The 18,102-nt window shown below is 41.7% G+C and overlaps 1 non-coding gene across 1 annotated transcript; it reads right to left on the bottom strand.

The window, feature by feature from the left end:
* Positions 1-1,529: 1,529 nt before the first annotated feature.
* On the bottom strand, positions 1,530-1,636 carry LOC122067339. Its single transcript, XR_006136658.1, has one exon. It is a non-coding gene; the product is annotated as a small nucleolar RNA R71 (small nucleolar RNA).
* Between the last annotated feature and the right edge of the window lie 16,466 nt (positions 1,637-18,102).

Here is an 18,102-nt window from a genome sequence, read left to right as displayed (position 1 = left end):
AATTTTTTTTCAAGTTCAAGCATTGATTCAAGTAAGTAGGCTCCTTCAGTAGTCTTCTCTCCCCCCTCTGATTCCCTCTTCTGACTACCCTTTCTTTCTTAATTTAGGATTTTTATTTTCAGTCGTTACATTATTGCTATCCCTCTCCCCCAAGGTTCATGGCTAGTGTATGTGTTGGCTTTGCCCCTCCTAGCCATAGAACCATCAATTTATTGCTTTTATTTTAATTGTCTCCCTTTTCCTAAAGTCAAGTAGAGTAACCCTTGTAAGAGTGACTCTCTGGTCAAGTAGGGAAGCTCATATTATGATGCATCCCTCGGGCTAAGTAGAGAAACCTACTTGTGAGTCGCTCTCTAGCTTTATCCCCTTTCTTTTACTTTATTTTTATTTCAGCATTTTTTTCCTTTTTTTATTATTTTTTTTAATTGCGTGGGTTGTTTATTTTCAGTTATTTATTTATTTAATTTTAACTGTGTGGCTTGCGTCTTTAAATTCTTAGATGACGAATGGTTAGGACTTTATTTTAGATATATATGTTTAGGACGGTAATTAGAATTAAATCACAACCATTAATCGGTTCACTTTCGTATTATTAAAAGAAATAAAAAAAAATAAAGTAGCTGCTCTCCCTATGTTCGACCCATAGCTACACTGATCTGTACGCTTGCGGTTACATTTTAAATCTCAAAAAAGTTTTTGGCGTCGTTGCCGAGGAGACAGTTTCATGTTATTTTTCACTTTCTTTTGGTAAATCGGAGTGCTTTTTTTGCTTTGTTTTATATTTTTCCTTTTCTTTTATTGAATTCCTGAGAAGAACAACTTGCAATAATAGTTGTATCAGTGGAGGTCGCCATGCCTCACAGTATGATAAAGACAGGTTTCGCCCTGTAGCAGTACCTCAGAAATTGACCTGAGCAACCCTAGATCCCTGCCGGTAAGTTCCCAAAAAACTAAAAAAATCAAAAAAATCATTAAAAAAAAAAGGTTTTGCTATCCATTCTTTTGTGCTAGTCTTACTTTAGTTGCGGGTATTTTTCTATTGCATGAGTGTTAGGTGGGTACGTAATACTAAGAATCGGTTAGAAAGAAGAGATCCAACAAATAGTGACCCTATACGTTTACTCTCTTTAAAATCCTTCAATATGGGAGACCAACAGTAAAACCCTTCCCCTAAATCTCTGAAAGATAGGTTCTACCCTGCTAGAACAGCCCAACCTTCCTACATAGTTCTGCCACAAGCCCAGGGCAATAATTTTGAACTCAAATCTCAATACATCACTATGTTGCCCCACTTCCATGGGTTGACCTCTGAGGATGCATACCTATTTCTAAGGGAATTTGAAGAGGTATGTGTTCTAATTAAGATCCAGCAGCTTTCTGATGATGCTGTTAAGCTTAGGTTTATCACTTTTGCATTGAAAGACTAAGCTAAGAAGTGGTTGTATGGATTACCCACAAATTCCATAACCTCATGGGAACAGTTCACAGTTGTCTTCCTTAAGAAGTTTTTCCCAACTCACAAGACCAATAAGCTTAGAAGTGATATCCTTAAGTTTAGGCAAAAGCCTAGTAAGTCATTTTCCAAACTTATGGAGAGATTCAAGGATCTACTCCAAGAATGCCCTCACTATGGCCTAGACCTATGGCATTTATGTCAAATAATTTATGAGGGTATTGATTACCCAACTAAACAAATGATAGAGTCTATGTGCCCTGAGGGATTCACATCCTTTACAGATGAAGGAAAGGCATGGGAATTCTTACTTGACTTAGCTGACAAAACCCGTGAGTGGGAATCAACCCAAGAGAGTGAAAGAACCATAGGAGGAAAATGATATTTTGTGGATAGGATAGTAGCCAAGGAAGCCCATTTGGATAACCTAATCAAGAGGATTGAGGCTATTGTTCCTAGAGAGCCATCATCAGTCAATTTGGTTAAGATTTGTGCTTGGTGCCAGTCCCCTGGACATGTCATAGAAGAATGCCCCAACACCTCTGGGGGCACTTCTAATGATAGTGTTAATGCCTTATACCAGAATAATCCATATAGTAACACATACAATCCAGGATGGAGAAATCACCCAAATTTCTCTTGGAATCAGGGCAACCAAGCAGGACCTTCCAATTTCTATAATCAAGGTCATCCTGGACCCCAAAGGCCTCCCTTTGCACAACAATCTTTTTCCCAAAATACTTTTCCTAGGTCAAATGTAGGACCTCAGGCGAGTTTTCCTAGGGCCCCTCTCTTATCATCTTATCAGCAACCCCCTGGGTTTACCAACACTGGAGAGGCAAGTAGAATAAGTGACTTGGAAAAAAATATGGCCCTCCTCATGACAAGCCATCAAAATCTTACGAGAGAACTTACCCAAGTTGTCTCAATTATGCGTGAGAGGGAGAAGGGAACTTTACCCAGTCAACCAGAGCCTAACCCTAGGCATCATCAGCCTGTTAGTTTACAAGGACCAACTAATGCACCAATGAATATAGTACAAGGTCAGACCCAACAAGGGCTCTCTAACCAATGTAATGTTGTTTATGCCCTTAGGAGTGGTAGAGAGTACCTACAGAGCGTTCCTAAATCTTCCCCATCTATTACTCCTGTTAACTCTTCTTCAGTTGAGGACACAAATGTGCCTCTTGTTCCAGGTTCGTCTGATGAACCTAAAGATTTTTTTGAAACTAAAGATGATTTGGTTGAGGAAACCAAAAATGATTCTTCTGAACAGGGGCAAATCCCTAATAGTCCTTATGTTCATCCTGTCCCATTTCCTAATCGCTTGGTACACAAAAAGAAGACTGCTTCCATGGATAAAATTTTAGAAGTCTTCAAAAAGGTAGAAGTGAACATCCCTCTTTTGGATGCCATATCCCAGATCCCCGCCTATGCAAAGGTACTGAAAGATTTGTGTACTCACAAACGTATCACTAGTGTGCCCAAAAAGGCGTTCTTGGCAGGTAACATTAGTTCCATAATTACTCAGCCTATAGCAGCCAAATATAAGGATCCAGGGAGCCCTACCATATCTTGTGTCATAGGCAACACCTATATTGAGCATGCCTTACTTGACCTTGGCGCAAGTGTGAATCTTTTACCTTACCATGTGTACAAGCAACTAGGATTGGGAGAATTGAAAGCCACTGAAACTACTCTTCAGTTGGTAGATAGGTCTATTAAGATTCCTAAAGGGATGGTTGAGGATGTCTTATTAAAGGTGGGAGAATTTATTTTCCCTGTTGATTTCATTGTGTTAGATACTAAGCCCTTCTCAACCAAGGATGAGATCCCAATAATTCTAGGACGACCATTCTTGGCTACCAGTAATGCATTAATCAATTGCCGGAATGGTTTCCTAAGATTATCTTTTGGTAACCAAACTGTTGAGTTTAACATGTTTAGGATTGGCAAGCAACCACATATGGAAGAAGAGATCAATATGCTTGAGGATTTTCTGGATTTTTCTGATGATTTAGTTACCAATTTTGATTTTGATTCAGAATTCCAAGAGTGTATGGATGAGTTAGATGATGATAGTGAAAATTTATTTTTTGAAGTCTTGAGTCTTCACACACTTGTGGAGCCCTTAGGACCCCTTTCCAATTCCATTCCCAAACCTTCCATAGTTGAGCCCCCTAAGCTAGATCTTAAGGAGTTGCGATCTAATTTGAGATATGCCTTCCTAGGGCCTGACCAGACTCTTCCTGTAATAATTTCTTCAAATTTGACTTCTAGCCAGGAAGAAGAGTTACTTAAAGTGTTAAAAGATAATAAGGAAGCCCTAGGTTGGACCATGGCTGATATCAAGGGTATAAGCCCTTCTATTGTGCAACATCATATACATCTTATGGAGGATTCCAAACCATCCACGGAACCCCAAAGAAGAGCTAACCAGTGATGATGGAAGCCATTAAGAAAGAGATCCTAAAGTGCTTGGATTATGGAATAATTTATCTTATTTCTGACAGCCAATGGGTAAGCCCAGTTCACGTAGTGCCTAAGAAGTCTGGTGTGACTGTAGTTCCTAATGCCAATAATGAGTTGATCCCTACCCGTGTCCAAACAGGATGGCGTGTGTGCATTGACTACAGGAAGTTAAATGCGGTAACCTGGAAGGACCACTTCCCATTGCCATTCATTGACCAGATGTTAGAGAGGTTAGCTGGACATGAATACTATTGCTTTCTTGATGGATATTCCGGCTATAACCAAATCCCAATTGCTTTAGAGGACCAACATAAGACCACTTTTACATGCACGTATGGAACATTTGCTTACAGGCGTATGCCCTTTGGGCTTTGCAAAGCCCCTGCTACGTTCCAACGATGCATGATGAGCATTTTTTCTGACATGGTCGAAAAATTCTTAGAAGTATTTATGGATGACTTTTCAATTCATGGGAATTCCTATTCTGAATATCTTCATCATCTTTCCCTAGTTTTGAAAAGGTGCATATCTAAGAATTTGGTTTTGAATTGGGAGAAATGCCATTTTATGGTTAAATCCGGTATTGTTTTAGGCCATGTAATATCCAAGGAGGGAATTAAGGTAGATAGAGCCAAAGTGGATTTAATTGATAATTTACCACCTCCTCAATCTGTTAAGGATGTCCGGTCTTTTCCTGGGCATGCAGGCTTCTATAGAAGGTTTATTAAGAACTTTAGTCAGTTAGCCTGACCTCTCACTTTATTACTTGTCAAAGATAAGACTTTTGAGTTTTCCAAAGAGTGCCTAGAATCCTTCAAGCAACTTAAGAAGGAGTTGACCAATGCACCCATTGTTCAACCACCTGTTTGGACTGAACCTTTTGAACTGATGTGTGATGCTTCGGATTTTGCCATAGGAGCAGTTTTAGGTCAAAGGATTAATAAGTTGTCTACTGTCATTTACTATGCTAGTAGGACCTTAAATGATGCACAACTCAATTATACAACCACTGAAAAAGAATTTTTAGCTGTTGTGTTTGCATTACAAAAGTTTCGGTCTTACTTAGTTGGTTCACATGTGGTGGTGTATACTGATCATTCTGCCCTCAGATACCTAGTTCAGAAGANGAAGAAGGATGCCAAAGCCCGTCTCATTAGGTGGGTTTTACTTTTGCAAGAGTTTGATTTAGAAATTAGGAATAAGAAAGGAGTTGAAAACCTAGTTGCAGACCATTTATCCCAGCTTTCCAATTCCTTGACTGTTGATTCTCCAGTCAACAAGAACTTTCCAGATGAACAATTATTTGCAATGTCTAGTGAACCATGGTTTGCTGACATTGTCAACTTCTTAGTTTCAGGTGTGACTCCGGATCACTGGTCCACCCAAGATAAGTATAGGTTTCAATCCCAAGTTAAGCACTTTTTCTGGGATGATCCTTATTTGTTTAAGATATGTCCAGATCAGATTATCCGACGATGTGTTCCTGATCATGAGCAACATTCCATTCTCTCTTATTGTCATGATCATGCATGTGGTGGACACTTTGGACCTAAGAAGACTGCCGCAAAGGTTCTCCAATGCGGATTTTATTGGCCCACTCTTTTTAGAGATGCTTTTGATTTTTGCAAAGCTTGCCCTGCCTGCCAGTCTTTTGGCCGTATCAATAAAAGGAACATGATGCCCCTCAACCCTATTTTGGTAGTTGAGATCTTTGATGTATGGGGCATTGATTTTATGGGACCATTCCCTAATTCATTTGGAAATTTATACATACTTTTGGCCGTTGATTATGTTTCTAAATGGATAGAGGCCATACCTTGTAAAACTAATGACCACAAAGTGGTGGTCCAGTTTCTCAAAGAGAACATTTTTTCCCGCTTTGGTGCACCACGTGCAATAATTAGTGATAGGGGTACTCATTTTTGTAATCGACCTTTTGAGGCCCTAATGAAAAAGTATGGGATCACCTATAAGTTATCCACCCCTTATCACCCCCAAACTAGTGGCCAAGTGGAGGTGTCTAATAGGCAGATCAAACAAATCTTGGAGAAAACTGTTAACCCCAACCGTAAGGATTGGTCCCTTAGGCTCATTGATGCCTTATGGGCCCATTGGACTGCATTCAAGACTGACCTTGGTCAATCTCCCTACCGTTTGGTGTATGGGAAAGCTTGTCACTTACCAGTTGAGTTGGAGCATAAGGCCTTTTGGGCCATCAAGAAGCTCAACTTTGATTTGTCTGATACGGGAATTCACCGTAGGCTCCAACTATCTGAGTTGGAGGAACTTAGGTATGATGCCTATGAAAGTTCTAAGATTTACAAGGAAAAGACCAAAGCTTTCCATGATAAACACATTTTGCGTAAATCCTTTACAATTGGTGATAAGGTCTTATTGTACAACTCTCGATTGCATCTTTTTCCTGGTAAACTTAGACCCCGATGGGATGGCCCATTTATTGTCCATAATGTATATCCTTATGGGGCTGTGGAGATTTTGAACCCAGGAACAGGGCTAATTTCGAAGGTTAATGGTCAGCGTTTGAAACCATTCCTCGAGTTTCCTAATACTAGTAGTGAAGAGGTCATGGATCTCCATGAACCTCTTTACACTGATGACTAACTGTTATTCAGGTATGACCCCCTTGCATTGTCTTTGCTTTTAATTCTTTCCATGCATTGAGGACATTGCATGACTTAAGTGTGGGGGAGGGAAACCAGTTTTTATTTTTATTTTTTTTCACTTTGTTCTGTTTGTTTTTCTTTTTATTTTATTTTATTTTTTTTTTTTGAGCTTGCTAAGGATGAAATCCTACTTTGGCTTTTGGCTAATGATCATACCATTCGGTTGCTTGATGTATGAAAATAAATTTTTTGATTAAGGTACCCATTTTGAACGTATAAAAACCCTGTTGAGAAGAAAGAAACAAGCATGTGTCTTGAGATGGGACTTTCTTTTGAAAAATAAAAGACCCCTGTTTTATGGTGATGGACCATATGTAAGTCTGTGGGTTCCTTATACTTTTGATTTGGAGTTGAGACCTTCTTTTTAATTTCGCATAGGTTGACAAATGCACAATTTTAAATGAAATGTGAAATCTGGTATAAAGAAGAATAAGAGTTGATTCCCTTAGAACTAGACAGGGCATTGCGCCTCAGGAAGCGTGGTGTCTTGATCGAAATTCCTTGGGAGGAAACTTCTGAAGTAACTCTAGCTTTGTGGGCATATGCAAAAAGCGAAGCTACATAGTAACTTGGGTGTCTGGTGTTTGCTCCACCATGTCATTCAGGCCAAAAGTAGTGGAGTAGAATAGAGTTTATTAAGCAGAAAAAAAAAGAGAAAAAAATGTGCAAATGTCATTATTGCTTGGTAACATGTTTGGTCAAAAACACTCCAACGCCTTAGTCATTGGTTCCCTATTTCTTCACAAGTGGTTTTGCCTTAAGATAAGGATGTTTTGGAAGAGACGATGTGAGTTCCAAATTAAGAAATATGCTAGTGCCTGGAATTGATAAAGGGTAATAAAAGTTCAAGTGTGGAGGTCCCTTGTAAGAGAAATTATCTTTGCTCCGGATCGATATGAGCCTTACCTTTAGCCAAAGTTGGGATTTGTTTATTCTGAATTTTGGGTGTATATTCACTGCAAACACCCACGAGACACAACTCGTCCACTAGGGGTGACCTAGGGGTTTAAAGGCTTGTTGCACATGCTAAGTGCAACCGTAATTCCTACGAAAGTGAGTTAGGTTTTTTTTTTTTGTTTTTATTATTTTATTTTTGTTTTGCTCGAGGACTAGCAAAGTCTAAGTGTGGGGGAATTCTGATGAGCACATTTATGTGTGAAATCTAGGGCAGTAAAACATGCATTTTACATATTTAAAATGGAGCTACCTTGGGTTTTACTCTCTTTTTGCAGGTTTTATATTTTCAAGGTCTTAAAGACTATTGGGTGCTATATCTTCAATTTTACACGTAAAGAGGTTCTATTTCTTTTCATGGTTGCGAAGAGGACGAAATTCTGAGCAAGATGGATGTGGTCAATTAAAAGTACACATTCGTTTGGTCACCCGTACAAATGATTATTCTTTTTGGGTCAGAAAAAGAATAATGGATCAGAACTAAACCGAGATGCAGAACCAGCCCGTTTGCAATTGTCCCAGAGGTACAAGGAATACTCCAAATGCCAACAAGGATCGATGGACCTCATCCTTAAGTGATTAAAGATTTGTTTTTGGTAACAACAACTACCTAGCGTAGTTGGTGAGCTATGGTGTACAAAATTCTCTTGCTCACCAAGAGGTCTCAAGTTTGAATCTTATGGTTGTTTTTTTTAGAAGATTTTGTTGAAGATTTCCTGCTTTTCACTCACTTAAAGCACTAAGGGCATGGAGGGGATTTCCACATCAAATTAGAAGCAAGGAAAATCGTGGAAGCAAGAAGAGAAGAAAAAAAAAAGGAAAGAGAAAAAAGGGGAGAAACAAAGATTGTCCAAATCTTCTCTCTCCTCCACATCATCATCCACCAAAAGATTGTCCAAATCACATAAAGCAAGAAGGAAGAAAATCATCCCTAGGAGAGAGAAAAAGAAGAAAAATAAATTAGAAAAAAAAGGAAAGAAAATAAGAAAAAAATTATAGGAAATTTATTTCTCTCTTCTCTCTCCTCCACCTTAGCACTTTTGGTCTCAAAAGATCTCACAATCAATTGTGGGTTTCTCTCTTTTAGGAAAGAGAAATTTGTTACCCTACCTCCCCATTCCCTATAAATACAACTCATGTAAGAGGAGGGGAGACAATTCATTCTTCTTCTACTTTTTTTTTAGTTTCTCTCTCTCTCCCTCTCTCACTCTTTGGTTTTAGTTCTTCTCTATTTTTGCTTTAATCACTTTTGTAATAGTTTTTTTTTTATGTCAATTAATGCAAGCACTTTTATTTTTATTCAGTTCTTTTTATGTTTATGATTTATGCAATTGAGTTGTAATTTTTTAAGTTATAGTTCTAGGCTTAGATCTAGGTGACAAGATCACGAGCCGTGGAGTAATTTTTTTTTTCAAGTTCAAGCATTGATTCAAGTAAGTAGGCTCTTTCAGTAGTCTTCTCTCCCCCCTCTCATTCCCTCTTCTGACTACCCTTTCTTTCTTAATTTAGGATTTTTATTTTCAGTCGTTACATTATTGCTATTCCTTTCCCCCAAAGTTCATGGCTAGTGTATGTGTTGGCTTTGCCCCTCCTAGCCATCGAACCATCAATTTATTGTTTTTATTTTAATTGTCTCCCTTTCCCTAAAGCCAAGTAGAGTAACCCTTGTAAGAGTGACTCTCTGGTCAAGTAGGGAAGCTCATATTATGATGCATCCCTCGGGCTAAGTAGAGAAACCTACTTGTGAGTCTCTCTCTAGCTTTATCCCCTTTCTTTTACTTTATTTTTATTTCAGCATTTTTTTCCTTTATTTATTTATTTTTTTTATTTTAATTGTGTGGGTTGTTTATTTTCAGTTATTTATTTAATTTTAATTGCGTGGCTTGCGTCTTTAAATTCTTATATGACGAATGGTTAGGACGTTATTTTTAGGACGGTAATTAGAATTAGATCACAACCATTAATCAGTTCACTTTCGCATTATTAAAAGAAATAAAAATTAAAGTGGCTGCTCTCCCTGTGTTCGACCCGTAGCTACATTGATCCGTACGCTTGCGGTTACATTTTAAATCTCAAACAATACACAATCTGATACTTTCGTTTTTCTTTTTGACAAACAATACCAGTGCTCCCCATGGAGACACACTAGGTCTAATGAATCCCTTCTTCAGAAGGTCTTGAAGTTGCACCTGCAATTCCTTCAACTATGTGGGGGCCATGAGGTAAGGGGCCTTTGACACTGGTGCCGAGCCGGGGAGTAGGTCTATAGCAAATTCCGTCTCTCGGTCTGGTGGCAAACCTGTCAAGTCATCCAGGAATACATCAAAAAATTCCCTCCTCACATCTAGCTCGATCAATGGCATAATCTCTACCTCAGTATCTATAACAGATGCTAAGTAGCCTTGACATCCCTTATCCAGTAGCTTATTCATCTGGAGTGCGGATGTGATCACTTTCTTGGGTTTCTTGGGCTTCTTGGGCTTATCCCCTTAGAACCCAAACTCATCATCATCACTAGGTCTGAAAATGATAGCCTTCTCTGCACATAGCATACTGGCTCTGTATGCAGACAACCAATCCATTCCTAAAATCACATCGAAGTTGGTCATAACCAACTCGATCAAGTGAGCATTCAACTCATGATCACCTATGGTCATTGGACAAGGTTCATAAACATAGTTCAAACCCACTACATTTCTTGTAGGGGTGATCATAGCCAAACATTAAGTCAATCCCTTGGGTGGAATTCTCATCTTCTTTGCAAATGCCGGTGACACGAACGAATGCGAAGCTCCCGAGTCAAATAATACATGTGCAGGCAATAATGATATCAATAATGTACCTGTCACTACACCGGGTGCAGCCTTAGCATCTTCTGCAGTCATAGTAAACACTCTGCCCTGTGGTCTCTGGCCCTATAGGGGTGGTGTTGGTCTAGGGGTTGAATATATCTGCTGGGGAATAGGTGGCATAGTGTAGGGTGCATCACCTGCCTTCGGTGGGGGCATGTCCTTCCCATGTGGCCCGACTGATCACAATGAAAGCATCTCGGGCTTGATCCCAAAGAGTGAGATACAACACTATATTGAAAGGGCTGGGAAGTCTGACTAGCATCAGGCCTCCTAAATTACACTAGAGTTAGATTGACATAAGGCACTCGGAAAGGTTTGCTGCCTCCCCTAGAATTAGTAGATCCCATTGGCCTCTTTTCCGTTCCTTGCTGAGCCGTGTAGTTATCCCTATGCTGGTCTTCAATGGACTTGGCCACTTGGACCACCTCAGTATAGGTTTGCAGTTTCAACCCCACAATGGTTGACCCAATACCTGGCCTCAACCCTTTCTCAAACTTCTTTGCCTTGGCTCTATCACTCTAAGATGCTCAAGAGAAAAATGGAATAGCTCCTTGAAGCATTGCTGATACTCGAGCATAGACCGGGAACCTTGAACCAACTGAGAGAACTCACTCTCTCTCCTATACCGGAAGCTTTTTGAAAAATAGTTCTCAAAGAAGGCCCCTTTGAAGTTTTCCCAAGTAGGGTTCGAGTTACTAGCCCTCAGAATAGGCTCGGTGGTACTCCATCAATCATCTGCTTCATTCTGTAACTGATAGCCAGCACACAAAATATTTTTCTCATCGGTGTAGCCCATCAGTCTAAAAACCTTCTCCATTCCACCAATCCATTTTGATGGATACAACGAGTCTTGCCCCACCTTGGAGAAACATAGGGACCTAAGCTATTGAAACTTCTCCATCATTTTTGTCAAGTCTATTAAGCCCTCTACATGGGCTTGAGCTTGTTTCGGCATTGGGTCTTGCACATGCCCATGCACTTGTATCCCACCAGATGTTTGAAGGGTAGCCGATCCAACAGGTATTGAAATGGGTGCCAGTGGAGTAGGAGGTGCGGGCAGTGCATTGTGGGCTTCCATTGTCGCTTGGATTCTAGTATCAATCCCAACCATAAACTGGTTTTACCTTTCTTCCACTTCCCGCATCATGTTATTCATGATGGATGCCACATCTTGGGCTGTAAGTATAGGCAGAGCCGGAGGTGTATTGTGGGGTCTACCCTAATTCTGTGTAGGGGAAGCAGGAGGCGATGGGCATGATTGGGATCGGGTGTTCTAGCGTGACATGATTCCTGTGGAGGAATCCGATTAGTGCACATATATAAACAAGGTTGCATGTAACTGGAACACATGCATGCATAGTGGGTCCCACACATATACAATAGTCAAAATTAGGGTTAGGGCATGCATAAGTGGGGTCCGCACATATTAGGATCCGATCACGCACATATCCCAAAGAGGCACACCATCAAAGGAACCAAATAAAATTTAGATTTGAAAAATAACATGATTTATTTTTCAAGAGTCCATAGGAAACGGGGAGTCAAACCACCGAAAATATGGTTTAACCCACCGGAAATATCAGTGGTATTTTCAGTGGGCAAAACAGAGGCTAAAATCTAACTTTTCTCTTCACCGAAAACAGGCACTGGAAGCATGCCCAGTGTTTCCGGTGGCACCAAATCAGCCATAAATAGGCTCGGGTCTTGGCTTAGTCACACAAAACCCTATTTGCTCTTGTGAGAAAGGTGTGGAAATGGACAAGAAGTCTTTTGCTACTTATTCCCTACCTTCCTCTCGCTATTTCGAGATCGATCGGCACCACATTCGCATCCAAGGTATGCTTTCTCTCTCTGTAACCTAGTTTTTGTGATTTTCTTCTCTGTGAGTTTTGCATGCAGCCTTTTAACTAGGTTTTCCATTCCAAATCCTTAGGAATCATCTTGCAACGATGTATGGATGTCATGTAAGTCCCCAACGTGCACTTATACAAGAGGAGAAAGATGTCGCTGAGCAGTTCAACCCCATTCTGTTCTGCTCTGTGGCTGAGCGAGACCGTTGGGAACTTTTTGAGTGCCGCAACGTGGACCTGGGAGTCTATATGAGGACCAATGACTTTCGCCCATTCCATCACCATCAACGGTTTGATGAGGTTGGGTGGTACCGTATCTTAAAATCTAACAGATACTACTACCCCACACTAGTTAGGCTTTCCACTTCAACTTACAGTGCGTGAACCGGGATACCGAAGAGATGCAGATCACCTCCTATGTGAAGGGGGTGGAGATCTCCTTTACATGGGGTAGTTGGCCAATATTCTGATGGTTAGCAATGCCGGTGACCTAGTGTACTACCCCCCTCGGACTCTGGCATATGAACTTCAGAGTCCCAATACCTTTCAGGAGATTAATGACATGCTGACTAAGGAAGCTAAGGGAAGGAATCGTTTTGTCAACTATTTTGCTACTCCAAAGGTTGTCTGCCATGCAATTCATCTGAATGTTCTCCCCACTTATGAACATTAAGATGAGGTATCCACCATGCAGGCCTATGTGACATACTGCGTGTACATGGGGGAGTAGATACATCTCCCTTATCTCCTTATATGGACCATGGTACTTCGGTCTGAAGGAGTGGATCGCCGAGCGGGAAGCCTATGCTATGGATGGATAGTCACTGACATCTTCTGCCACTTTGGAGTGGACTTGGAGCGAGAGGCTCGATTGGGTGAAGAGGTCATAGACTTCAACCAAGACTCTCTGAGGAAGATGACAATAGATCTGAGGGAGGTGACACCTATTCTAGGAGTGGGTTAGCAACCTATAGAGGTAGAGGGTGGCGATGCCGGTGATGTTGGTGGAGGTGCTGGTGGGGCAAGAGGAGAAGCTACTGGGGTTGGTGGGGCTCCACCACCTGATCCCCAGGCTATAGGTTCGATGGTAGCTTTTATATCTTAGAGTACTAGGGGTGCGAGGCCTCATGGTCTCAATGATGTTATGGCCCATCTGGATACCACTATGTCATTGATGAGGAGCATGGACAGCCACCTTGAGAGCATGGACAAGACCTATTGTCTTATGGACAATAGAGTGGCCTCCCTAGAGGCTCAGATGTAGGTGATGGTCTTCCACCTCGGTATTCCAGTGCCTCCTCCAGGAACGTATGGTCCGAACCAGGCTCAGGGCCAAGGACAGAACCAACAGCAGTAGTGGCAAGAGCAGCAAGAGTAGTGGCATGTTTGCCATAGTAACTTTTAGGATTTCCCTTTCCATGCTCTATTTGAGTTTGATGTTTTAGGCTTAGTTGAACTTTTACCTTATGTCATTTGCTTCAGTTGTTTAATATCCTAGACTTAGGCTAGTTAGGATTTCCTGCTTTCAGTACTTTATTTTTCTTATGAAAGTGTAAGCTGTGTAATCAAATTCTTTATTATAATGAAATGTCTTTAACACCTATCCTTGTCTCCTAATTGTGCAATTGCTATTTTTGTTGTCTTGAGATTTTCATTTAATCCTAATTTCTCCAAAATCATGGTTTGACTAAGAATGTGAGTTAAGGCAGCATCACGCTCTAATACCATAGCTGTCAGACCCCACTCCCAGTAGACCCAATTTACCATTAGGAATACCGGCGGTGTGAGTAAGACAAGTACCTATCTTACAACCTACCAGGATCTCTGAAAGCAGTACCTTAACATTTTCACAATCTCACAACACAAACCAACATAAGCAGCAGAATCAGAGTATACTAGTAGAATTATAAATAAAATGGGGAAACATCTAATGGTAATATATAGCAATAACCGAGTTATTCTGTTATATTCATCCATGACATATAATATAACCTCAAGAAAATATACAATCCATAACTATATCCAAAAGTATCAAGATATGATGTACAATCACGGTGCGACATAAGCACAGTGATCGCAAGCACAGTCCTAATCGTGCTCCACCGCTTCTGGCATCCACTAGTCGTTCAAACCACACTCTAACCCAGAAGATACTGGGTCACCCACCATTGGCACCATGGTACCTGCATCATCATCTAAAAAGGGGTGTATGCGTGGGGTGAGCTTTCCAACTCGCTCAGTGAGGGGTGGGGTCAAACAGATCCAAGCAAGATAATAGCAGTAATAAATTATGATGTGTGATTGCAAAAATTAAACACATAGTCCATGATGCTCGTGATGCAGTTCATTTGTTTATTATCCACCTAACAATACAAACTATGGTGAATGCCACTACGGCACATTAGGCTGCATCCCTTGTTTCGGAAACAACATTGACTACGCAGTGATACAAACCCTAGCCATGATTAGAAGCCTGTCGGTCCCTGTATGTGTCCATGGGTCACCCAGCAAACCCCTGATAACCACCCTGGTAGTCATGGCACCGGTAACACATCGGCCACGTCAGACAGGTTCCCATCTCTGGCAACAATCACATCGTATTGCAGGAGTGGCACTTCGAAAAGACACATCAAACATACCACAATGGGTTATCTAACACCTCAACCCATGCACAGCTTGCGGCATGCCCACGCACAGCGTGCGGCAGACCCACACACAACGTGCAGTAGACCCATGTACAGCATGCGGCAGGGCCGCTCACAGTGTGCGGCAGGCCTTTGCACAATGTGCGGTAGGCCCATGCACAGGTGTGCGGCCAGGTTGGGCTTGGATGGGCTGGCTAGACTGGTTGGCTTGGCTGGGCTGGCTGGCTTGACTGGGCCGGCTGGTTGGGTGCCCGATGTGCATGACATGCGAACGAAAAAATGTGATTTTTTGGGAATGATTGCTGGAGATCCGTCAATCCAATTTTGGCATACCATATATCATCGAAATCATATTTTCGAGCACTATCTATCTGTATAGTCATCTTGATCAGATTCCTTCATATATGAAAAGTCAAAATTTTACCCCTTCCCTCCCACATGGGGATTTCTAGGGTTTCAGACTCGGGAGTGTTTCGTTATCTGGGTAGGTAGGGGATGAATTTTAGGGTGTTTGGGTCAGGTGAGGGATTTTTACAGGTTTCCACCAGTGGGACGGTCACCACACCCATTGTCACACCCTGTTCACACAGAACCGGACCGGTGACAGGGTTAACTCCAGTTAACCCAAACCTACCAGGATCATCTGATACAGTATCCAACCACAACATACACACAACTAAGATAATGTTCAACAGTTCAGCGGAAGACTTAATTTACCTGTAAATATCCCCAATAGACTTGATACCCAAATTGTAGTACATAGATAAATACATGTGGGCCCGCAGGTATGATATTTACACAAAAAGAATAACAATTCACGTATCAAGTACACAAAAGGGATCATCAAAGAATAAAAAAGTAACCCTGTATGGAGTCACTGCTGTGGTCCCATAGCACATCCCTCGCACGTGCAATTCGTGCCGTGCTCATAGTCCTCGGGGACCCACCAATTCTCTTCAGGAAATTCAACTATGGGGCCCGACCCTTGATCTTCAGGTTGGTGACCTGTAAAATCATCTAAAAGAGGTGTACACGTGGGATGAGCTCACTAGCTCAGTAAGTGAAAAGAGGGACCACACAACAGTCCACATAACAATTACAACCATATGCACTATATGCTATGCAATTCATTTTAAATCACATCCGCCTAAACAACATTACTAAGTCTTTGGTTTAGTGCTACTACAACCACAGTGCGCGTATACTCCGGGTGCGAGCCGCGAACTCCATCCGGCGATATGCCCATAGGGCTGTCGGAGAAGGCCCACCGTGAGTACTCGAAAAAGTAAAGCATGCCGACTACCGGCTCTCAACATAAAAGTAAATGACAGAAAATAAAGGTGCTGACTCCAGCAATTTAAAAGCAGTACGATTGGCCCTTTTGAATATACCACCGAGGTTGCCGACTATCCTAATGACCCACCGAGCATATGTCTAACCGCCACAGTGACCCGACAACCGCGACCACTGCTTCCCCCTAAATGGTAATCCAACACCTCAACCCCTGTTGGGAAGGGTCATAGCATAGAAAGATGATAATCCTAAACCGTATGCTCCTATATGACATAGTACGATTGCATAGTGCCACCGTGTCCCATTCCACGGGCCACCAATGCACTCGTTTCCAAGCCGACTACGGCATCTATTCTATTAATGCATCATGCACAATGATTCCATCATTCATCACATAAGCACATCATCATTTGACATTAAGAAAGTAAACACAACACACATGTCATAATAATATGAGGATGGCAAAACTACATATAATTTGCATGATGACATGGCTAGTTTAGATACATTTGAATGAATACCAAACAAGCCTTAACATAAGGCCAAATGTCCTCTCCCCACTTACCTGTAGTGTACAAAGACTCATGCCCGGTATGGATGAGATCCGACGCAAGAAACGTAAATTTTGGTGAACCTATCATAAGTGAATGGGGTTAGCATTTCACCACTTCGGGGTCAAAACTAACAAGATTTGATGAAAAAATCATGTTTAGAATCCTAAAAGAAGGTCGTACGTCTGTTTCGGGTCCATTCGAACGAAAAAATCATGTTGGGAGCCTCTCGGGTGGGTCAGACAGCCCACCAGTCTTCACAGGTGGGCGGGTCGGCCCACCGGTCCTGACCCACCAGTCATGATCGGTGGATAGGTCGGCCCGCCGGTAGGGGCCCATCGGTGGAGGCCAAGGGTCGGCTAGGATCGGCGGGCAGGTTGGCCTACCGGTCAACTCACCGGTTTGGGCCCACCGGTCTTGACCGACGGGCAGGTCGGCCCACCGATAGGGTCCAGCCGGTTGGCCCACCGGTCTCAGCCCACCTGAGCGGGTGAAAAATTATCATTTTCCCTGAAATTTTTCCCAACCTTTGGGGAATCAAATGGGGCTTTTCCAATCCCATTTTCCACACATTCAAGGTCTCATAAGATGATTCTAACCTAGATCTAGGTTAGATTTAAGGAATGGAAGCCATCTTACCTTCTTTGATCAAGAACTCTTTCAAAAACCCCCAAATCACTTCAAATCACCAATGCTTCTCCAACCTTGTAAACACTTCTTCAAATCCTTCAAAATCAACACATAGACCATCTATTAAACCTTAGATTCATCATCTCAAGGGGGATTTACAAGACCTCAAGAAACTCTACCCAAATCAAGGGTTTTACTTGGATATGGTGAAAGTTTAAGGAATATAGCCTTCGCTCACCTCTAAACGTAGATCTCGTGTTGGAGATCACTCTTTCGGCGTCAGAATGGGAAGATCAAACCTTGGCGCTGCTTAAATCCATTTCTTCTTCCTCTTCCTTCCCCTTTCTTCTTCTTCGTTCTCTTTTCTCCCTTCTCTTCTCTCTCCTCTTAAATCTTCTCACCAACTTTCAGTGTAATAAATGAGATATTGAAAAATACAAGTAATGCTATTTATACTTTCTTAAAATCATTAGTAGCACATGGGTGGGTCACTCAGGTGGGTGGATGCGCCCACCTGTGACCGCCCACCTGAGGGACGAAAATTGGCCAACAAGTGGGATTTTGGTGGAATTCGACTCTCAGCATGAGTCTCACTCTCGGCACAAGGTATATTATACGTATGCGCTTTAGGATACGGCTATATACCAGCTTTATCCATACATGGCCTTATGATATGTGCATGTACATGACTTGGGTACACCTGTCTCCTCTGGCACTG

The sequence above is a fragment of the Macadamia integrifolia genome, unplaced genomic scaffold (genome assembly GCF_013358625.1).
Source record: "Macadamia integrifolia cultivar HAES 741 unplaced genomic scaffold, SCU_Mint_v3 scaffold2848, whole genome shotgun sequence".
Classification (NCBI taxonomy): domain Eukaryota; kingdom Viridiplantae; phylum Streptophyta; class Magnoliopsida; order Proteales; family Proteaceae; genus Macadamia; species Macadamia integrifolia.
Note: the sequence above shows the minus strand (reverse complement) of the source record. Positions and strands in the feature narration are given on the sequence as shown.